Raw genomic sequence first — 23,944 nt, 5'->3', positions numbered from 1 at the left:
TCTAACCAGATTCTTACTCTGGATGGCATTACCTTGGCCTCCAGTAACACTGTGAGGAACCTTGGAGTCATTTTTGACCAGGACATGTCCTTCAATGCACATATTAAACAAATATGTAAGACTGCGTTCTTCCATTTGCGCAACATCTCTAAAATTAGAAATATCCTGTCTCAGAGTGACGCTGAAAAACTAGTTCATGCATTTATTACTTCCAGGCTGGACTACTGTAATTCATTATTATCAGGATGTCCAAAAAACTCACTGAAAAACCTTCAGCTAATCCAAAATGCTGCAGCAAGAGTCCTGACAGGGACTAGAAAGAGAGAGCATATTTCTCCTGTTTTGGCTTCCCTTCATTGGCTTCCTGTTAAATCCAGAATTGAATTCAAAATGCTGCTCCTCACATGCAAGGTCTTAAATAATCAGGCCCCATCTTATCTTAATAACCTTGTAGTACCATATCACCCTATTAGAGCACTTCACTCTCGCTCTGCAGGCCTACTTGTTGTTCCTAGAGTATTTAAAAGTAGAATGGGAGGGAGAGCCTTCAGTTTTCAGGCCCCTCTTCTGTGGAACCAGCTTCCAGTTTGGATTCGGGAGACAGACACTATCTCTACTTTCAAGATTAGGCTTAAAACTTTCCTTTTTGCTAAAGCATATAGTTAGGGCTGGACCAGGTGACCCTGAATCCTCCCTTAGTTATGCTTGCAATAGACGTAGGCTGCCGGGGATTCCCATGATGCATTGAGTTTTTCCTTTCCAGTCACCTTTCTCACTCAGTATGTGTTAATAGACCTCTCTGCATTGAATCATATCTGTTATTAACCTCTGTCTCTCTTCCACAGCATGTCTTTTATCCTGTCTTCCTTCTCTCACCCCAACCGGTCGCAGCAGATGGCCCCGCCCCTCCCTGAGCCTGGTTCTGCCGGAGGTTTCTTCCTGTTAAAAGGGAGTTTTTCCTTCCCACTGTCGCCAAAGTGCTTGCTCATAGGGGGTCATATGATTGTTGGGTTTTTCTCTGTATCTATGAAGCGCCTTGAGGCGACTTTTGTTGTGATTTGGCGCTATGTAAATAAAATTGAATTGAATTGAATTGAATTTTAGAATTGATTTTAAGATTATTGTTAACTTTTAAGGCCCTCAGTGAGCTCATGCCAAAGTACATTTCAGATCCCCTGACACCGTATTCCATCCTGGTTGGGACCTGGGCTCCTCAGCCAAACCTCACAATCCCACAATCCCATCTGATCAGGGGGTTTTTTCTGTCAGTGCACCCATTCTCCCTGAGGAGATCAGATTGCTGAGTTATATCTATGATGTTCCATCCATCCATTATCTCCTGCTTATCCTTTTCAGGGTTGCGGGAGAGCTGGAACCGATCCCAGCTGTCTTCTGGCAAAAGGCAGGGTACACCCTGGACAGGTCACCAGGCTGTCACAGGGCTAACATATAGACACAGACAACCATCCGCACCTATGAGCTATTTAGAGTTTCCAATTAACCTACTATCCCCACTAACTTCATGTCTTTGGACTATGGGAGGAAGCCGGAATACTCGCAGAGAACCCACACAAACATGGGCAGAACATGCAAGCTCCACACAGAAAGACCCCGGCCTGATGATGGAATTGAACTCAGGACCTTCTTCCTGTGAGGCAACATGCTGCCCATTTCTGTGTTTTCCTTCAAAATAGTTGTATTACCTTTTCCTATTGTTCATTGTTATATAATTTTCTTTAATCCTCACTTTTAATCTCTTTTTGTTTCATATTAATAACTTTGTAACTTTGTTTTTTAAAGATTCTGTATTATCATTATTATTATTGAGGAAAGTTAAAGTAACTAAGTCCTTTATTGCATGCCATGCAAAGCGTATCAGCTGAGCTAAACGCTGATGTCGCCTGGCACTGAGATCAGCTGCTAGCGGCTAATCTACCACGACTGTGGGCTGAGCTCAACTTCGTAGCCTGTCTGAAATAATGCCGTGCCAAATTTGTTACTATGGGTGCCATCTCGTACTTTCAGCCTTGCTGGGTTATAAACAGCATTACCGGGATGTATGAGAAAAGCAGTATGCATGAAATTTCAACAGAAACAGAAATATGTATTTGTCTATACAACTGTATAAAGATTTGATTATTTTCATATGATTGCACTGTTTATTTGTCTAGTTGTTTGCAATAATCCAAGGCAAATATTAATATGGATAATCCCAAACTTTTTTCCATTAATCACTGACCAACAGTAAGGCAATCTGTCATGTAAACTAAAATAATCAGATTGTAAGAGCTGCCAGGCAAGCATGAGAAAGATGTTTGTCTGATGGGAGAGATTCAAACTAGGGGATGCCGACTGCCAAACCGCTCTTCAGCCATTTGTCTTTGTTTTTGCTTCTTCTTGTCAACAGGACTGAACTGCAGCTGGTAAATATCTCTGCACATTATGAGATCTAGAAGAACCATTTATTTTTAGGAACCATTCTGCAAATGTTTAGAAAGTCACGCTACTTTCGCTTCTGTGTTGGCATTCTCAAACACACTGAGGCACACAAGCATGCAACAATGCACTGGCTAAAATATTACCAGCCACTACAGGAAACAAAAGGTAGCAGAGAGGCAGCAGAAATAACCTAGAGCAAAAATTAACAGCATGATGAATTTTGCACAAACTGTGATGCAATTTTAATAATGTAAGAGTTGTGGATTGACTATGACTGGCTACATGGTGTTCATTAGATTTGTTTAACGTCAGGTTAAACTGGATACCTCTGAATTAATGCATTTGCAAGATTTACATCAAGTAGCAGATTTTATGTCAGTCTATACAATATAAATGGCAAACACGGACATAATTGTACTTCAGCGATAAATTAATCAAATTCATATTTTGTTTACTGGCCCTGCATCAGAAATTTTAGGAGACTGCATCACAATCGGTTATATCTTAAAGCCACCGTTATTCCCACACCAGGATGTTAATGGCAGCTACACACACAAAAAAAACAGCATTTTAAATTCACATTCCCTTTCCGGCAGATGAAAATGATGCGTATAGATACAAAGTTAATGAGTCTGCATATTTGCATAAAAGAATACCTGAAAAAAGTAATTTATTGATTAGTGACTACCATGAAAAACAGTTATGAGAAGCTATGAAAATGAGACAAAAGAAAGGAGATTAATAATAAATTCCTATCTTGTTGTGTAGAAGAGCAGCTTGCTCTGCAAATTCTACTCCAAAGCCACTTCACTACACCTGCACTACCACTCCATCCAGCATCTGAAGCCTTATTAGTCTATTCTTGATCAAACAGAATTGGTACTTTTTCTCCCCGTACTTTGATGTACACTTCACAAAGTCTAATCCCCTCCCTCTACCATCCCATTATATTACTTCATGCCTGCAGTCAGCCGGTAATATCTGCGCTGTCATAGCAACCAAACCAACAGAGCTAATAGTTACCATGGTTTCTTGACAACTGGACCTTGATGGTGCCATAATTCTTGCCTGTAACCTGCTGACCCTCAATTTACCCTGTAGTGTTTGGGACAAAGGCAGAAAAAATAGAAAATGGGTGTATGTTTTCTTAACTGACTCCTCTGGGAGACTTTTTGTGTGCATGTGTGTGTTTGTCTGTGCATGTCTGTTTATCATAACTACACCTACAGTAGGTGTATGAGCGAGACACAGCATGGTGCCATCTCCATTCAGCCCCCACCAGCCAGCCAGCCAGCCAACAAAGAGTGTCCGCTGCTGGGCATGAGGCTGAGGGTGGCAAGCCTCCTCTGGAGAAGCTGGTGGAGACCTCTATGCTTCTCTGGCCGCCTGCTGTCTTACTGAATGTGCCATAATGGCAGAAAGAGTAACACTGCCTGACTAACCATGAGAGAATGAAAATTCAATTCGCTGCACAGTGTGAGAGCAGAACATCCCACGCTGTATACAAAACAGAAAAGTGTGCATTTGTGTGTATACACGCATATCCACGTGTGAGGTCCCGATGTATGACATGACTCGCTTGCAAAATTTCCCATCACTGACCCATCAAAATACCTCTATATGAGGGGGAAAAACAGGAATTGACTGCTCTTAAAGCAGGGTTTGTTGCAATACTCTCCTGGAGGAAGACATGGAAGTGATGTAAGACTTTGAAACACTTGACGAGATCTAAAAAACTTCCACTCCTGGCTCCCCCTTTCCCCTCATGTCGCAACAGTTTAAGGCTTGGCGCGCTGGCGGGTTAAGAGCCTCCAAAAGATCAAAGTCAGACACCTCACTGCCTGTGGTTTCATTAGACCCTGTGATCCCAGATTATTCAACAGTTCAACTTGTCACGCATCAATGAAGAAGAGGTTGAAGCCATTAGTTCGTTTTTTTCTCCTTTTTTTTGCAGGATAAAATTAACAAAAACAATTTAAAATTATTCTTTCTTTTCTTTGGACAAGAGATGTCATTTCTTTATAAAGACGCCATTGTGTGTGTGGGTTAGAATAAAAAATAAACCAAGCAGTGTGCCTCAGTCTTCTGATATTCTCAAATCATAACCTGTGCAATGGGATTCATAAATGGTAAATGCCATACTGTAAAAATCACAACTATCATTTATATGTGACCTTTCGCGTCTGGAAACAATAACAGTGCCCATCTGCAGAAAGTAGGTGGGCAGGTGAGGTAGCTTTCCTCTAATAAATGTAATTTTGCTCTTTGCTTGCCATGTCTGTGAAATCAATATCATTTTATTTTATCTATTGGAGAGAAATACACAGTCTCCTTTTCGGTATGAAAACCTCTGAGAGCCAAAGGTTCCGCTGAGAAAACATCTTCCATCATCCCATGTCTGCAGTGCAGGTCAAATTATCAGAAGTAATGTCACATAGGCAAACTGGAAGCAGTGCAGCAGGGAGGTACTGACCCAAGTCTCCCTCCTCCACAGTTTTCTGGCAGTGGCTTCCTCTTCACTGCAACCTGTGTCTGCACACACGTGCGTGTGTTTTTGTATGTGTGTGTGCAGAATTCCCTGGTTGCAAAGTGGAAGTCTGTTGCGAATATAGAGTATATAATCAACTGTTTGTCTTTTGGCTTTCTTGTCTTGCCTATCAGTAGCCCACAGAGAAAAGGGAGGAAAGAAAAGAGAAATGAGAGTGACAGAAACTGTGTGGCTGTGTGTGTGTGTGTGTGTGTGTGTGTGTGTGTGTGTGTGTGTGTGTGTGTGTGTGTGTGTGTGTGTGTGTGTGTGTGTGTGTGTGAGTTTACCATTTCTGTGCATTTCTGGAAATCAGCAAGCATTTTTTTTCTTTCAGTCCTTTTCAAAGCCATCTTTCTGACACATAAAGACTTTCATTCTAAATCCCTGGCACAAGCCCAGAGCCAGCAGATTTTGAGCCTAATTGGCCTAAACAACAGCGAGGGGTATCTTGTCTTTGCAAATGACTTTAGTTTTTCATAAAGAACGTGCGAGTGGAATTTGTCTGGCTTGTTTAAAATGTTCCCCAAAAGCAAGCGAGTCTCAAAACTAGAAGAAAAGGCACATGCTGCACAAGCCAACAAAAGTTAAGCGTTATTACAAAATTGCAGACAGAACAAGTTAAAGACCAGATGGCATTTTAAAATACCAAGTCACCATTACTTTGTTACATTTTATTAAATAATTGTTGTCAGCAACCCACACATTTTCAGTTTCCTTATCTGAGTGCAAAGCTAGCTGTTGGTGAGAACAATCAAACCTCCTCTGCATTTCTGTTCTTCTCTACATCAATGGAGCTTCTGTCAAATCTGTACCATCAAACAGACGCACCCAGTGTTTTTTTTGTTTTGTTTTGTGTGTGTGTGTGTGTGTGTGTGTGTGTGTGTGTGTGTGTGTGTGTGTGTGTGTGTGTGTCTGCTACCGAGATACAGTACCTGACAAATCTCTAAACACACCCAGCAGATTCCATCCGTAATTGGTACACTCAACAGTGAGGGGCGGCTCTGCTTCAGGAACATTTCACGAATAGCCCGTGGGCCACTTTTAAATCCATTTCATGACTGAGAACATTCCAACACACAAAATGTTTTTCACTCCATTTCTCGCAAGCAAGAGACAGCGGAGCTGATGTACTACTGCGACGCCACTGTGTACATACATCGTTAGAAATTCATGAGCTGCACAATATCTAAGTTAATTTATATGCGGATATCACCAGAGAGTTACTTGATGAATTATACATCGCAGATGCAACCCACAGAAGACAGATGAGTGAAATTAATGTGCACTTGCATTTCCAGAGCCCGGTCATAGCTGCGATCTGCACAGTACAGGAGACATCAGAGAGAATAAAGAAGTAACGACAAACGCTATTTATAAAGCAATTTGATGCCAAATGCGCAACAACAACAGTCCCTTTGCTGTGGTTTTTGGTTTCTTCTCTATACATTTTGAAGAAAACCAAAAACAAGATTTCAGAGTAAATCTGAGTGTGGTCTGCCGGAGGAAGTACGAGCCTCCAGTCAGCCTATGAATATCATTCTCCAGTTTTTCCTAAGGAAGTTTTAGCTGGCTCCACTGGAAATTAAAGAAGCTATTAACGCTATTATAATAGTAAGTTTACCCCTTCAAATCATCTAATTAATAGTAGGGTGTGAATTCCTAAATTTTCTAAGTTACACCCTCTAATTCTTCTTCTTATATATTTATATTTTGCTTTAAATCTGTAACAGCTTTCCACAAAATAACACTGTGAAATCACCATTATCTCCTGAACAATTTGGCTTTGAACTGCCTTTCATTTATTTTCATCTTGGACTGAGCTGCATGTGCATACTTTGGTTGCTAATAGAACAGTGTGTTGTTGAACATTCGAAAGCGTTCGGAGAAGGCGTGTTGCTCATCCTTTGGAAGACAGAAGGGGCAAATTAAGGCGCGTGAGAACATAACTCTTTAATCAAAAAAATTTTAATGATTAAACTGACATAATAATTAATAATAATTATGCACCCAGCTCATAATTGCTTAATTTGGAATTAAAACTTATAATTTGGGACATTTTTTTCAGCACTTTTGCACTGATGCTCTGCACATTTTTGCAGAAGATGTTTGGAGTTCAATCAATCAATCAATCTTTATCCCATTATCCAGCTTGGAAAACTCCAGCTCCTGCTTACTTAAAAACCTGATTAAGAAAAACTCCTCTGTAAGAGTGGGGCTTACAGGCCACGTCCAGCAACACAGGAAGACATGCATCTCCATCTTCATCGACGTGCCCTTTGCAGGCAACGAGAGATTCACTCGTGTTTTAATCGAAAAACACCCAACATACACAGCCACTCTGTATACTGTTAATTTAAAAGAGAACATTTTGTTGACAGGGATACTGTATAACAAAGGATGCCCCAAGAGGAACTGGGCATAAATAAAAATGCTGAATATCAGAATAGAGCACACGCAGCTTACTTGGAACAAGTACAATGTGTAGCTAGACAGAAAACCTGCCTTTGTTAGCTCTGGGACTGTGAAATGAAATCGAATAATGTGGACAGCAGGGGCTAGGGCTCGACTGTGGATGTAGCTCTCCAGTGTCAACACACATCAATAAACAACCTAATAAAACGCTCCATGGTCAAAACATTATTTCAGCTGCTGTTCTACTCTTAGAAATGCTCACAGCTAAATCCTCCATCTTCTTTACAAATCATGCTATGTGGTCTGCGTTGTGCAGGTGGCTGCTGCCTCTGCTGATGATGTCACCGGCCATTTTTGTTTTTCTCCAAAGTACCTCTAACCTTCTTTCTTCTTAATGTCAGCCTCCTCCTTTCACTCTCCTTCTTTTCTCTCCATTGATCCAAGGGGACACAAATGCACACACACATAAGCCCTGCACACCATAGCAATAAACTGAGAAGTACCAATCTATAAAGGGGTGATATTTTTCTGATTACTATCTCCTTATGTCTCTGTCTTTCCTGTCATTTCCATCACATCCCTTTCTACAGATGTAAGAAAGTGCTTGACGGACGGATGGAAGTAGCCACAGCAATGCACAGCTGATATGGATCAGTATAGGCTGCTGATGGGCTGTCTGCTGATCCCACCACAGGCATCAGGCATGGCATTTATACCACTTGGCCGCCCTCAAGCTTTTAAGAAACACCACTGTGTGTGTGTGTGTGTGTGTGTGTGTGTGTGTGTGTGTGTGTGTGTGTGTGCGCGCATGTGTGTGTGTGTGTGTGTGTGTGTCTCTGACTGTCTTGTGTGTGTGTGTGTGTGTGTGTGTGTGTGTGTGTGTGTGTGTGTGTGGCATCAGGATTACTCAAGACGAGAAAGTAAGAAAAATCTATATGGTTTTTGGAAAGGACAGTATCTAGTTTATTACACAGTTAAATATGATGTTACAGCTGCAGCTGTTATACAGATGTAGGACAGCTGTGAAATAAAGAAAAGTGCATTTAAATTAATATCAAATATTATTCTTGCATACTTCAGTAACGCTTTTTCTGCCTTGCTAGTGATTCTAGAAAATCAATATAAAATACTTAACGCTTGATTTCTCAAACATCTGCACTGCTGTTAGAGTGTCAGTGTTGTGTTTATAGTAAAACTACTGAAGAGCACACAACTGTGAGAAAGAGACTTTTTTCACGCTGTATTTGACAAGCAGCTGCCATGAAAAAATGAAAGTGATGTGCAAACTGATTGTGACGTAAGTTCCTGTAACTACAGTAAATATAAAACCCTGACAATAAGCAACAACATGAACCTTTGATGTTTTGAAAGAACTTACTTACCTTCCCTCATCTGCCCTGCGATCCTCTCTGTACTTGTAAAACTTCTGCAGGCCAGCCAGATGTGTATGCCATTGAGAGTGCCTTAAAGTTACAGTGTGGAATATCTCACCACTAGATGTCAGCAGACTGCAGTCAACCTCTTTTTTTCTCATCCCTCCCAATTTAAGTGCATAATCCTAAATACAGTGGCTGCTACAGGACAGAATTCTGGCTGCTGTTCACCTGTAGTGAGTATAGGCTGTGTCCAGGACTTTTTATTATGGAGGAGCCTGTTGGACTTTGTGAAAGGATTCTGATGCTATTCAATGACTCAGTGAAGCTTCTGTAAGGTGACAGTGATACTGAGGTCAGTTGTTGAGGATATCCTGAAACTTTCTTTAGATAAGCACTGCTGTTTTTGCCGCTGTTAGCTCCTGTCAGCCGGCGTTAGGTACTTTCTTTTAAGTGGATCTAACACTGTTGGACTCAGGTAGTTAAACCCTCATACGCTATGAGAATGTAATCAAACTGTTTATCAGAGGGAAATTGTGATTTTGCATATGAATATGCCATCTGTAGCCACATACATTAAAATCCAATTACAATGACTGGCGATGTTCATCTCAGTCACTAGATTCAATATTCACAATATAATTTTTTTTCCATTAAATAACTGAAAAATTGACTGACTCTAAATTTAAGTTTACTATGTTTCCAATATCTTTTGCTAACCTATAAATCTACCAATCCCAAATGGAGGAAATTAAAGAAAGTTTCATCCCGGAAACAAATAATAAATCAAATTAAAGCAATAAAGTATTGTCTTTTAATCCAATATTGTTTTATGTTGATGTATGTTGATGTGTTCTATTCAACAGATAATAGTTTGCTGCTTGCTGCACATACACAGACAATTTCACAATTTGCTTAACTTTCCATAGACTAATTTAGAAACCAGGTGATTGCTAGTCCTTGACATTCACAACCAACATTTGCTTAAATGTTGCTTAAAATGAATTTCATGAGATGAAGGTTAAAAGAACAGATGAGAAAACACACACACACCTAACTCTTGCAATCAGGCACAGGTGTTCATATCCCATCAAACATGTTATTTCCCACTTGACAAGCAAGAAAGATAATAGTATGTTGCTGTGCAGAGAAACTATAGATGAAGCCAACAACAATATACCTCCCTGCTTCCTGCCACGCAACATGTCATTATCCTAAGTCTTTTTCTCTCCAGTGAGGCGCCACATATGCTCTTAACAACTGCCGCACTTGTTGCAAAGTGCATCTCTTGATATCAGACCAATATATGTCTCTCATCCTAATTTCACATCATGATTTTACCCACAGGTTCAAAGTGCAGGTCTCTCCAGGAACAAAGCTACAATTCAGTGTTTTAGTCAATAACAAGCCAGCAGAAAGGACCAGGCAGGTGGTGAAACTGTAATGCAGGCAACCTCATTAAAAGAATGTCAAGGAGCCGAACAAAACAACAACAACACACACATATGCACCCAAGGACACGCAGCAACAATGAGGCATACACTCTCCACCCTCTGAACAAATACGAATCCTAATGACAAAACCCCATACATGTAATAAAGGTCACAATCACACACGCTGACACACTTGTCATACATGCACAAGCCAGCTCCGGGCTTCATTTTGGCCCAGGGAAATCAGGATGATCTGGGCTCCAGCTTCTCTTTGATGCTCAATTACCTCTGGCAGACCTGGCTAGCTGAGCCAATTAATTATTCAGCCTAGCACAGTAAAGTGTGGTAGGCACAAACACGATGTCACAGCAAGGTAACCGCTGACATACGGCTCACTGTAGGGCCCGCGCTAAACACACATCGTTAGGTTTTAATATGCAGCATTTTCATTTTTGACACTAAGAAGTACAGCACGGTGCCGTCATGTGGCTTTCCTTGTCATCCTGTCATTCTGCTGGGCATTTTTTTCTTCACACTATTCTGTCACTTCTCACATTTGATGATTCCCGGTCTCAGCTTCCCTGCTTCTTCCTCGTCTCAGCGCTTATAATCCTCTTTCGCTCTTCAAGCTATGCCACCAGTTCTCAATTTTTTCCACCACGTCATCTTTTCACCCACCTCACCTATCTTTTTTTTTAATCTCTTTATCTTTTTGCCACTTCCCTCTTCCCTAACCTGCATGCTTGACCCCCCACGTCTTTGTGCTTTTTTCTTCTCACATCACCCATTTCTTTTATCTTCCCTTTGGCTTTTTGACTTCTTAATTTAATTTCTTTGCTACTCTTTTGTTTTCTCATAGTAAAGAGTAAAGGAAAAGAGGGAGGATAATGGAGTTGAGGGGAAGAAGGAGGGCAGTGGGCTGACAGAGGGAGTCCCATATGCAGCAGGCTCATTAGAAGATGGGAGGAGAGTCAGCGGCAGAGACACACTAGCAGGTATCCATACCCACCCACCCCCCTCTCTCTCTGTCTGTCTCCCTCACACATATTGCTGGCTTCCTGGACTCATTCCAACACTGACATATCACTATCTTCTCTCTCCCTCCCTGTCTCCTTCCTGCTGCGCTTCTGAAAGTCCTGCTCTCATTAATCACCACCGCGTACAATACACAGCAGTTGGTGAATGATTTTACCTTTTACCACCTACCTGCACTATGAGGCCATATATTTTTACTATATGTGGCATCAGTGGAAATCGAGCCATAAATCCGAGGCATTGTTAAAATTGCACGTTTTTTTTTCCTCTTCTTTTACAGCAAAAAGAGAAGTGTGTGATTGAGGAAGACGAAATGCTCAAGGGCACTTAAATAGCCTCCATGCCTATCTGCTGCATGAGCTTGGCCCAGCTTTCGTAGGTAATTCTCTAGTCTCAACACCCATCTCCCAAAACGGTGAGAAGCCCCTACCCCACCCCACATTCACCTTTATTTGTCAAAATGAAACTTTTCCATATGGAGTCAGAGAAATGCTAAGTAGCTATGAGCAGGTTGAAACAGGCAGATTATGCCAGTTACTCGGTCCAGCCAAAGCTGTAGTGGCTTAATGACACTGTCCAGTCCACTCACCTCCAAACTGCAAATTTTCTCCATCTTTTCCCAGCTTTAATGCGAAGGTCAGCAGATGGTGAGGATACATTAACCGTGCAGGCAGGCGTGGAAAAAAAAGGAGGCCGCGTCACACCATCAGAGTCTGGCGATACTATCTCAAAAAATGCTATTCCCTGGGTAACCATTGATTTCCAGTGTTTAATAGTTGTTTTGTTTTCAACAGAAAATACTGTCAGTACCTTCCTTTCTTTATAAAAAGGCCAAAGCCTCAGTGACAAACTGACGTCCTTCGAGCTGTGAGGTACTCTGTGTCCTCTCAGTCCTTGTCAAGGACACCCGAAGTAAGAAGAACAAGGTCTTGAAGTCAGACCTTTTAGACCGTGCACACCTACATATAAACACGAATCGCCTCTTGTTTGCTTTTGTTGTACTCAATCGGTTGCAGCCTAAGATCAAAGGTGCATTAATACATTAATTGTATTAATTAACTGCTTCCTTTAGAAATATTCCATCTTTAGAAATAAACTTCCAAGTCCACACTTTGTGTTTAAAAAAAACAAGAAATGACTAACTGACCAGCTCAATAACACAGCATTACAGGCAAAGGTGATCCTCTTCCTGATGGGGCAAACTGCCAATGTCACGCTGATTGATGATGAAAAAAAAATTCTACTTTATGACTGACTTAAATGTATGAACTTAACTGCAATGTATCATTTCTAGAACATCCATCAGAAAGCCATGTTGGGTGCACAGCATTGCACCCTTGAGGGAAAGAAGAGTTATGTTTTAAAGAGGAGTGAAAGTTTAATGGTGCGGAACATGTATGTGATCTTGTAACAATCCCACTGTAATGGCGACACAGTAAAATTGTCCATTAGCGGAGGCCCATCGGTGTTTTTTATGTTATTAAACGAGCTCATAAGCATCAAGTTGCCAACACGAGCATCAAGTTATCTGATCGATGAGCACAGTGTGGCTGCCAATTAGCACCGACCCTATTCCCATGAATATGCAAATGAATCGATGCCAAGTGTATATCAACTGTCAGCTAATTGCCTGAGGCCTGAAAGGTTCTGAATTTAAGGGGACGTATGCATGTTTTTTTCCTTCATGTTCCATATTTATCTGTCTTTTGCTTTTCTTTTCTTTTTTTGCAGAATGTATAGGTGTAAACCACACGCACAACACAGCTGCCATTCAGCATCGGGGCTTTTGTTACACCTCAAAGAGGGACCACCTTTAGTATGAAGCTATATTTATTCAGTAGGAGGAATGAAGGAGAAAGGAAACAAGCATTTAATCTCACTTTCAGTCATGTATGTAAGCAGTTCCCTGTTGAGGAGACAAACACTGTCTACTACTGTGAGGAAATGTTTTGACAGCTTTTTCATCTTGCCTACTTTAATATGGAGGTCAAAGGTCGGATTTAAGTGTAGAACAGAACCCCTGGACCTCTTACAGATTCATTTTCTTGTGAGTTGACAGGTGCTGTAGGTACTACTGGTGTCAGACAGTGTCTGAGCTCAGTACGCTGTCTCGCTGCCCGAGTCACATGAATTATGAAAGGTTCTGAAGCAGGTGAAGGAAAAAAGATGGAAAGTGTCATCCTACTCAGACACCTCTGTCTCAATATTCATTTTAAAGTAAGAATAGAAAGCAACATTTTATTGCTGACACCAAAATTTTACATTGCAAAGTCAACAGACAACACTCGTTATATCGCGTCCTGTTAGACTTGACACACTTGGTCAAATATCAAAGCACATGCCACTGAGAGTTCCTTTCTGCTTGTCTTGATCCTGGTCTTCACTCATTTCATGTGCACAGAATTGGCCTCGGGCACACCATGTGGGGGAAAAAACATACCTGATGTGGTTTACAATAGCCTGTTTGCTGTGCTTAGTGAATGCCCAAGTCTGAAAGTCTCAATATGGCACTTGTTCACCTGTTTATCTGTTGCATTATCACTGCTTTGCACAACCAACTTGAACTTTCTGATGATAAAAAAAAAATCAAACTCTTAACACATACACTATTTTCCAATCTTCCCCGACCCTGCTCTGCTAAAGAGAGCATAACTATAATTCAAACTCTTCCATTCACATCAGCACTACGTATAAGGCCAGCTCATCGTGGCAGCTTGTTGGACTGTCGTCAGCACTTCATCCTGTGGACGCCTGCCAGACAGAAGCCCTTCCGTCCGATCAATAGGCACCGGCGGCTAGCTTCCCCCCTTTGCTCTCTTTCGCTGTCTTTCCCTCCCTCTCTGGGCGACCACAGTATAAAGACTGTTCTGTTCTGCCAGCGCAGCATAGTGATTAGGCATTAGGCCTGTGCTGCTGTGTGAATTAGCCTAATCTGTGTCCGCGATGAAGGACGAGGCTTTTCATGGCCACTGGAGACATTCACTGGACATAAAAGAAGCTAATCTTTAGAAAACTTAGAGGGGATGGAGCATGTGTCAGTATCTGTGTGTATGTGAAGGATGGAGATTGCGCAGGAACTGTTGAGAGAGTTCCCACAGTGATAGATCGTTTCTAATGCTTCTTATCCTTCAACAGTAAAAATAAATAAATACATTTTTAAAAAAATCTACTTCCTGAGGATTTGCAGCTCATGGGGAAGAGGAATGTTGTATTGTCATTTCTTAAAGTACTGGAAAAGTGGATAAAGTGCTGGCTGAAACAGATTGAGGCTGCCATCCATGTAGGGTGTATGTGAGGAAAAAATATATTCCTTTATTCTTCAGTCAGTTTGAGGGGAATTAGAGGAGACTGAATTGTCACAAGGCTGCTTACCTGGCCACAGAGGAAGCTGCCTAAACCTGCAGATCTCAAAAGTTTTTTTGTTTCTTTTTTTTTTGTACTTTTGCAGCAACGGGGGCTTTGATGCGACAGAGCAAATACTAGCACTTTTTCAATCCTTGTACATCCTTATGTTAGTTGTCCATCATGCACCTGCCCAAGAGTTGACATGTAGCAGCCTGAACATGCACCCACAGCATGCCTACCAGCAGCCCAGCCCTCCTCCTGCTCTCCTCCACATCATCTGCTTGATATATTGTATGCCCTTGACAAACTGCCAGCGCCCAATCCCCCTCCTGCAAATGTCTATTGATCAAAGCACAAGTATGGCTGTGGAAAAGGTATATAGTCTCACCCATACTCTTATCTTTTTATTACCTCTGGTGAGCCAGAAACTTACAGAAAAAAGGGAGTTCCAAAAAAGAGGGGGGGAAAAGTCGATTGATTTAGAAGTAAAACGCAGTAAAGTCCAGACAGCATGAAGAATATAAAAACTTTATTTCTGGTTTTGACTTTCAGCAGTCTAGCAAATAAAGAGCACCTCTATCTCTTTTGTTGACACGGTGCCTTTTTGCACCTTTGGAGTACTTTTACGCACAACCAGTGGTGAATTTAGGTCAGCAGCCAGCTGGTGCCAAATATCTGTTATGTGTTGGGTGATCTTTGCACAGCAGGAGTCTTGTTCCTGCGATGAGCTTCACAGTAAGCTCGCTGTTAAAAGCAGGACATCATATTTAACTCAGCCAACCAGTTTCATAAAAGCATACACGAAGGAACCCAAAAGTCATCTTCACATCCCCTGCGCATTCCTCCAAAATGCAAGTCGTACTAAAATGAAGGACCAGAAAGCACGGGCGTCTGTGGACCCGACAGCTTCCACCTCTCTGCCCGATACTGTAAAGGGGAAAATAACGCGATGACTTACCGAAATGAGATCCTGGCCACTGTCAGGCGTCTCCTCGTTTCCCTACTGTCCCTGGTCCGCCCCTCTTTCAAGTCAATCCGCAATGTGCTCAAATCAGAACGGAGCTGTGAGCCTTTTCGCTGCGTCCTGCGTCCAGAGTTGCCGGGGATGGAACAACCATTTGCCGGGATGCTGGGGCGGGGGTGCAAGGCTGAGGCATCCGCAGGGAGGAGGATGAGAGGGATGTGGAAGAGACGGGTGAGAAGGAGGAAGAGGCGAGGTACAAAAGCGAGGAAGGAAGAGAGAGAGAGAGAGAGAGAGGGCGAGCGAGCAGCAATGCACTGCAGCGACAGGGAGGCAACACCACCGGAGAGGAGAGGAGGCAGACAGCAGCCCTCCGTCTCGGTCTCGCGCTCACTCGCACATGCGCGCGCACGTGCAGTTCTGTGTTAATAGACAGATGTAGAGCGCCATCTTCAGGTTGACGTGTGGTAGGAAGGTGTTGGGAATCGAAATCTCGCATTAAAAATCATCTCTTGCGTAAAGTGTACCGTTCAGTTGAAACCTCCTCCATAAAACACCCTTTATTCCCTCGTCTCTTGTGTCCCACCATCTCCGATCATATGTATGCCCAAAACCAACTCTTATCCTAAAGCAACCCAAAATCTAAATGAGACCCTTAATCCCACTGCTGCTGCACACACACGCTCCATGGCAACCAGGTCCCTTTGGGGGTTATGATGATGATCACCTCGCGTCGGTCCCCTTTTCCTTTCCTGCTGTTGTGTCGTATAAGTTTCCCAACGCCAGAAAAAACTGAGTATTTCTCAGATGTGTGGTTGTATCATGAGTTAATTGTCCTGGATTGACTGAGATGAGGACTGAACCTTTTATTTCATCTTTGTTCTTTATCTGGCTTCTAATTAACTTCCACCTTCTTCCTTTCATTCTTTTGATTTTTTTTCTCTGTCTGTTTAAGAAGTCAGTTGTGAGAAATAGCTCTAATTAGCCAGCGTGATCCTAATTTCTTTTTCAGTGTTGAAATGTCAAAACTGTATTAATAGATGTATACCACCACATCACTATTCATAAGTAAAGGCTTTTGCATTTATTTCCATATGATAAGTTTATTTTAGATCGCATAAGTTTAATGTGTGGCAGTATCGTAACTCTTCAGTTCATAATATTTTATATTAAATACAATTTTTTCTTCAACAACAGTTGTGGCATAAGTTCCTTTTTTCAGAAGAAGTGCAAAGAAATTAAACTACCCACATTAGTTTAATGACTTTAATGTTTGGGTCAGGATGCTGTTTTGGTGGTGAGATAAAAATAAAAATGCAGATTTAAAACTCACTCTAATGAGCTGTGGGGCTTTAATGCCTGTTTTTGGTCTTTTGAATGGCTTCAGAATAGACAACACACACACACATATATATATATATATATATATATATATATATATATATAATGACAATCTGTTGTGCAGTAGTATCATTATGTATTTATTGTGATTATTTTTTTTTTAAATGTCTTGTACTTTTACCCTGAAGACAAATAAGCAGTTACAAATTGAACTGAACTCAACAAATAAGAGCTTATCTACCAATACCAGACACATTTACTTCTTTAATTCTTTTATTTGAATTTAATCAGATGGCAGAGCAATAGTCAACATTGCTTAAATACAGTTTGAGATTTATCCCCATGACAAATGCAGGTAAGCTTGACATCATGTAAGGTGCTCTTTTATTTTATCTTATTTTATTTTTTAAATTAATTGTCAATCAAAGTGAAGGATTTTGGCCAAACGGTGACTCGGGTTATCGATCCCAAATATCTATTTTTTTATCTATTAACAAGCACAGCCACTGACTCACCTCTCATTAGCTTCATCTCACAGCTACATCAGAAAGACAGGGAGGATGGTGTTCTCTCGTCACTGCAGACAGCCACATTTCTCCCAGACAGCAGCTGGTGTCATCATAAACAGGCAGAGTTGGGGAAATTCAATACTGGAAACTGTTCTGTTCTTTTCAATCCATTTTAATATTTTTAACAACTTTATTTGTTGAACTTCAGTCAAGTCTATGTTTAATTAAAAGCATAGATCAACTTTCTATTGTAGTTACTGGTCTGCATATGTGTTCCACTTTTGTCAAGTTACCACAAAATGTTTTAATATTTCACTTCCTATGCCTGTTCGCATGCTTTTCTTTTTTGTGTGTTCTTTATGCGCTCCAACGCCATATGGAATCGTTTTGAATTTGTTGTCTTCATCTTGCACATATGGGCAAAACTAAGTTGCACTATCATCCCATGCTGTAAGCCAAAATGGAATTTAAACGCTAAACACTAAAATCTCTTACATATTGCAAAAGATTTGCCTTTATTCTTCTGAATATCTCTGCCTGCTGCTTACCAGTCTGTTTAAAGACCAGAAACCGATTTTGGTGAAGCTGGAGAAGTTAAAAAATATATATATATAAAAACAAAAACAAGGTGAATAGGCTGAGTTCAGTTTGTCTTCTGCCTCTTACTTCCGCTCCCAGAGGATCACGAATGGAACGCAGAAATGCAGGTTTAAAGATTTACCACTAGGTGGAGCCAGTGAACTTATTTGTCACCCAAATAAGTTAAAAACCATTCATATTCAAATGTTTGCGTCTCTGATATAGATTTGTGAAAGATAACGACACGTGTTAATGTTGCAAATTTAAACTGATTCATATTTTAGAGGATTAAATTGGCTGATTGAGTGGCCAGCTGTGGATTGAAGGAATGACATTGCTTTAAGCATTACGTTTGCAGCTTAAAGGCCATGCTGGCTCTGTTAACAGAGGCTTAGAAGTAGTTTGTCAATTACATGCAAAATATTTACCACGGTTGTGTCCCTAGAGATGTTTTACATAAAACATTGCATAATTCTTTCTTCTTTTTTTTTTTGGGTAGCGTGCCACAGTGTACAGTCATGTCCCTGGCATGCCCACGAAGTGTGTTAAAGTCCACTCATTGCAGGAAGTGCTGATTTGCCCTGTGTTGAAATACATTTCACCTACAGTGGACTCTCACAGTTACCATCAAACACGCATATTTTAAACCATGTATCCAATGCCAGTCATTGCTCATTATTGTCTTTTATTCGGTCAAAAATGTGACCAAAGTAACCCACCAGCATTTGTTGGGAGAGAAAACCCCCCACAGTGTTTTAACAATGTCTGACTTTATTAATGCACGGGAAGCTCAGAGACAAACAGGTTTTATTCAAATGGACTATGAGGTACAAGGAAACAGCTTTATTGGAACTAAAACCAAACAGCGTGCCCTCTTCTTGCTGATCTTGGAAAAGAACTCGCACAGTCTGTGCTGAGTTACGAGAAGGACAAGTTTGGCATCACGTTCTTAAAGTTGGCTACGAAAAAACTGCAATGACTTCCTTAAGAAGATGATGACACGGATTGGTCCCTGCCCATCCGCCTCTTGAGAGCTGAAAGAACACGGACCTGAAGGGGATCCTGAAGACCGAGGTGGAACATGTATTTAGCACACTGCAGAAGTGAAGAAAGCAGGATGAGGGGACTAAAGTGAAGAAATTTAGAGACGAGACTTAAGTTGGAAATAAACAGGCCGAGATGATGCCAGCGACGTGTCTAAAGTAGTGCACATGCATTAATTGTATTGTTCAGCCCATTTGCTGCTCCCTCTCTAGTGTTTGAAGATAGGTGACAAATAAAAGGAAAATCTGAAGCCTGGTGATTCAGTGACTCTGCTATGCAGTTTGGAGGCATGCTTTTATCCTGATGCGGGTGTTCTCTTGGATGTAAACGCTCCCATTGCCAGTATGAAAATGATGTGACGTCACTGGATTTGTCTGGAACACAACCGAAAACCTGTGAGGGATTTTGGATCAACTCTCCACCACTATCATCAGGAAATATTCTCATGTGGCATCAAATACATACGAGAAACAAATCTGCACATAGATCATAGAAAAAAAAAGAACGTTGACAAAACTACGGACTAAACCACTGTGGATGCAGCTGTGCTGTTAAGCTGAAGTTGTTTACGTGTGTGTCTGGGTGTGTGTGGTATTTCTGGTATTTTTGCTATGACAACAACGATATCAATAACAACTTATTCATTGCATTAATGAAAAACTGCAATATAGAGAGAACAGATAATCCATCTGATCTCTCCATATTACAGGCCTCAGCGAGTGCAGGCCTGGCAGGACCAGGTCAGGTAACCAGAATCCAACTAGCACCCTCTGCATGTTACCTGTACACTGTTTTCCCGTGGAGGGCTTTTGTTTTCTTCTCTTCCTACTGAGCAAGTAATGCATTAAAAGAAGCAGGATGTCCAGTATTGCTGAAAACTATGACAGAGGTTTCAGGGGACAAGTGGCCACAACCCACAACCCAGGATGTCGTGCCAAAAATTCTTGTCTGCCTGCTGAGACCACAGGGCGAGTCCAGAAGTAGCAACAGTAGCAGTCCACCTACAGTAATACTGATCATAAGAGACACAAACAAAGAAGGCTAGAAAAAGGAGAGAAAGGAAGAGAGTCCGAGAGGTGAATCAGAACCGAGACATATTTCCCATCTGTATGTCTAAAATGTAGATAGGGAGCATTAATAAAATGAAAAAAAGAAAGAAATATGCCAACATGTCTCTATTTACTTCTAACAAAAGACTGAGTAATATTCACGGCAATATTTGTGAATATACTTTTAAAATTATTAAAATAACAACAACAACAACAACAATAATAATAATAATTTGAGTTTTGTAAAATGAATATAATATGAAATACTAAAAAGTTCCATACATATTACCTTAACCTTGTTTATATGTATAGGGCTACAATAAACCTAAATAATCCTGATACATGCACAGCGAGCTGTTTGATGTGCAGCTAAAAGTAAGACACCTTCTATTAATTATGATTTTAATTTATTACCCATGTGAAGGCAGCTGGAACCGGTTTTAACATGTGTGTTCATTGTCATGTCACACATTTCTAGCACTCTCTGCACTCTTTACAAGTGACACATAAACTCTACACAAATGCATTACACACTTTCATGTAATCTGTAAAATAATGGCCCTAGAATTCTAACTCGTGTTTTTTCTTGTTACTGTTTTGCTGGAGAACTGAAGAAGCAAAGAGTTGCCTCGGTTAGTGAGAGTGCTATAATCAAAGAACTTCCCTAAAACTGAGGATGTAAAAATGTAGCATACGGTAACAGAAAACCCCACAAGATGAGTCTTTCAGACAAGTTAAACCAAGTTCCTGTTTTTAGTTCTCTCTTCTTTTTTTTCCTTTTCTTTTTTAAAAAAGAAAAAATCACAACTCTATAGTCTGTCTGCACTTTCATTCATAAAATGTGTTGCGACACAGTTTTACAAGAAATGCTGTCAGTAATCGGTTTTCATTTAGGAATATTAAGCAACCGTGTATTCCAGGATGTGTGTGAAAGTCACACCCTCATGTCAGTCTTTCACTGTGAAAACTGGCCGCAGTACATGCGGGTATGCATGCAAAAAGAGACTGAGACTGCAATAAAGAGCAAAATGGAATAAATGACTCTGATGTTTACATTAAATTTGTTTAATGGTGCAGTAACTACAGCAATTCATCAATAGTTGTCAGAGGGAGATAGCGGCATAAACACAGAATGACTAGATAAGATTGCATGCAACAGGTCACGTAATATTCGCATGTACACGTCATGAGAGACAAAAGCAAAAGCATTAGGTCCAATTAGCATGCAGCCTTATTGCATTTTTAAAAATATGCGTTACAATTAAAGAGGAAACACATCCAAAATGATCCCCAAAATCTGACAAGAAAATAATAAAGCAACAATCTAACTACCAGACTCAGAGGTTACCTTAAGCCTTATGTTTGCTAACAATGCTGAATAAAAATTGAAAATTTTATTTACCTAAACATGGAGAATGCAACGTTCCTTACTCCACCTTGGTTTCTGTTTGGTGACTGACAGTGTGTGACACATCCATTCTTTCATCTGGGCAAGGCCACACGTGAACTTCAGCAAAAGGATCACAGTGTTCCCTTAGCTTTCCCACGGACGCTTTATACTTCAGTGATGTGATGCCAAAAATATGCACATCGTACAATAAAGAAAATCTATCAAGGTCAGCATACAGTGCATGCTGTGAAGTGAGCTAAAACAAGCAAAAACACTGGTGTGGACCTTTGATGATCCAAATCAGGTAAACGACAACACAGAGAAAAAGCCACTATCTCCCCGCAGATCTGACAGGTGTGGAAATATTTTTTTAAGAAGAACGTGATTAATTACTTCTAGTGACTAACCTGCCCCTTTTTACGAGGCAGATTTCAACAGCACACTTTAAGCACATTAAGCCACATGCAGTATTGTAAGAACAAGATCTTGCATTTTATGCACTTTTTTTGCAAAGGCCTTGAGTGCAACACTTTGAAACTCCCCCACTACGCTTGTTGATATTTTTCATTGTACTCTAAGACATCAGCATGAAAAACTAATTGCAAAAAAAAATTTTTAAAAATTAAAACTCGCTAATCCTGACGAGTATTTTCTTTAACATTTATATAACTCTTTTCTTATTCTCACACTATGATTTACTCACAAAAGCTGCCACCTTTGTATTTTTCTAAGACAGCTTTATCTTTGCTCCAAGATCCTTGAAGGCCTGAATCACGCTTGATTAGCTTTTTTCCATTTTACCAGTAAACAATTTCCCGTAAGAAGGAAGTGATTTGGTCTAGTTGGGTGCAGGTGTCTAAAAGGACAGTAAATAAATCCTGTCCAACATGCATGAAATACTTGACTGCATTCCTCAAGCAGTAAGAACGTCATTGTAGCCACAACAAACACCCGAAGTCCTTAATGCACTTGCTGCAGTGCTTGATGTGCAACCTTAATGTAAATGAAGGATTCGTAAAATGAAACGCTTCGACTTGCAGCTGACTGCAGGCGACGACTTTAAGCAACTTTATTGACGGAAACGTAATGATTTAAAAACATATGACATTGTGTGTCTCGGTTTATCCCACACATAGTTTGTCAGTGAATCAACAGAAACAAGATGAATCTTGCTGCGGAACATCATCAGCGTCTTTGATTGCTGTCTTGGATGCACTGGTGAGGTCCCACGATGCATTGCTGCCTGGCAACACTGTCATAATCTGATGGATGTCTTTAATTAGTGTCAATTCCACCACTGTAGCAGACACGTGCACCCACACATATTTTCCTTTACTTTAAAAAAGCCAGAAAAACACTATTACTGGGGCTAGATAAACTCTTACTGGTAACAGGCAGCGCCACTGTCAAAATAAAGTCAAGTGAAAGAGTTTGCAAGAAATTCAGTCCTTTTTCTTTTAAGTGTTTCTGCAATTCATCCTCAAAAAAAACAAAACAAAAACAAAAAAACAAAAAAACTCAACAAACCAAACCCAACTGGTTAGGAAGTGGAGCATTGGTTAAGGTTGCAGCAAAAAAACAAAACAAAACTGTGGGAATCGATTGTGCAAGTAGTTTTTTCCCACAGTTTTTGCCATGTTTTGTTATATAAAGAGATTTGTTTGCAACAATTCCGAATAAGTTGGGTGCGTGACCTGAAATGCTACATATTACAGAGTTAACCTTTGACCTGGCTGCATTAGAAAAAAAAATCATCATTGCAGAGATCTAATCTTAGACAGAGTGAAAGATGCCTACCCCCCAACGAGTTTAAACAAGTTCTGTGTTAAAATTGTTTTGTGTGGTAAATCCATTTTGAGCCTCAGCTGTTGCCCCCTCCCACCTGTTTACAATGGAACAAAGCATCTCAGGTGGATTATATATTGGGGTGCATATGGCAAAATGTGCTTTTGTTTTTTATTATTTAGCTTATTCAGAACTGCTGTGTGTCACGTGGCCTTACCAAATCTTTAATCCTGACAGTATATTTTTGGGGAAATCCATGACAGTACCTTTAATATCTGCTTTTCACAGATCGTATTTATAGTCTTCTACTTCTTGGCCACGCAGGCTTGAAGGGTAGGAGAATAATTGTTTGACAATACTATGCCTATCTTCTCTGTCTTTTTGCAAAATCAATCTATTCACATGCATTATGCGGTATGTCCATATAGGTTATAATGGACTGGATGTGCATTTGAAAGCACTAAAAGCATATTAAGTTTAAAAAAGAGAGAAAAATGGGAAAAAAGAAAATATAGTTTTGACTTTAGCAAAAAGGGAAATGTCTGTTCCAGAAAGTTCACTTGTAATTGACTACACTGAGAATTATGTAGGGAGGTAGCATAACTACTGTAGATACTTTTAATAAATACATTTAAAAAGTAGTCGACCATGAAAATCAACGCGCATATAGCCTCTGGGAACATTTGTGACACAGCAGATTCTTCTCAGTAACATTTTCTGCA

The 23,944-nt window shown here is 40.5% G+C and overlaps 1 protein-coding gene and 1 long non-coding RNA gene across 2 annotated transcripts in view; both read right to left on the bottom strand.

Moving 5' to 3' along the window:
* The window catches only part of LOC120741275 (catenin delta-2-like), a 132,138-nt gene extending 116,164 nt beyond the window's left edge, over positions 1-15,974 (bottom strand). The window contains exon 1 of the mRNA XM_040044063.1: positions 15,523-15,974. The gene's annotated coding sequence lies outside the window, so the exon portion shown is untranslated. The remainder of the gene's footprint in view (positions 1-15,522) is intronic.
* A 2,473-nt stretch (positions 15,975-18,447) lies between these two features.
* On the bottom strand, positions 18,448-23,944 carry LOC120741280. Its single transcript, XR_005697585.1, has 2 exons — positions 19,780-23,944; positions 18,448-19,372 (listed from the first exon to the last, which is right to left on the bottom strand). It is a non-coding gene; the product is annotated as an uncharacterized LOC120741280 (long non-coding RNA).

This window comes from Simochromis diagramma, unplaced genomic scaffold (genome assembly GCF_900408965.1).
Source record: "Simochromis diagramma unplaced genomic scaffold, fSimDia1.1 OVJJ01000602.1, whole genome shotgun sequence".
Classification (NCBI taxonomy): Eukaryota; Metazoa; Chordata; class Actinopteri; order Cichliformes; family Cichlidae; genus Simochromis; species Simochromis diagramma.
This window is presented reverse-complemented; position numbering and strand designations above follow the sequence as displayed.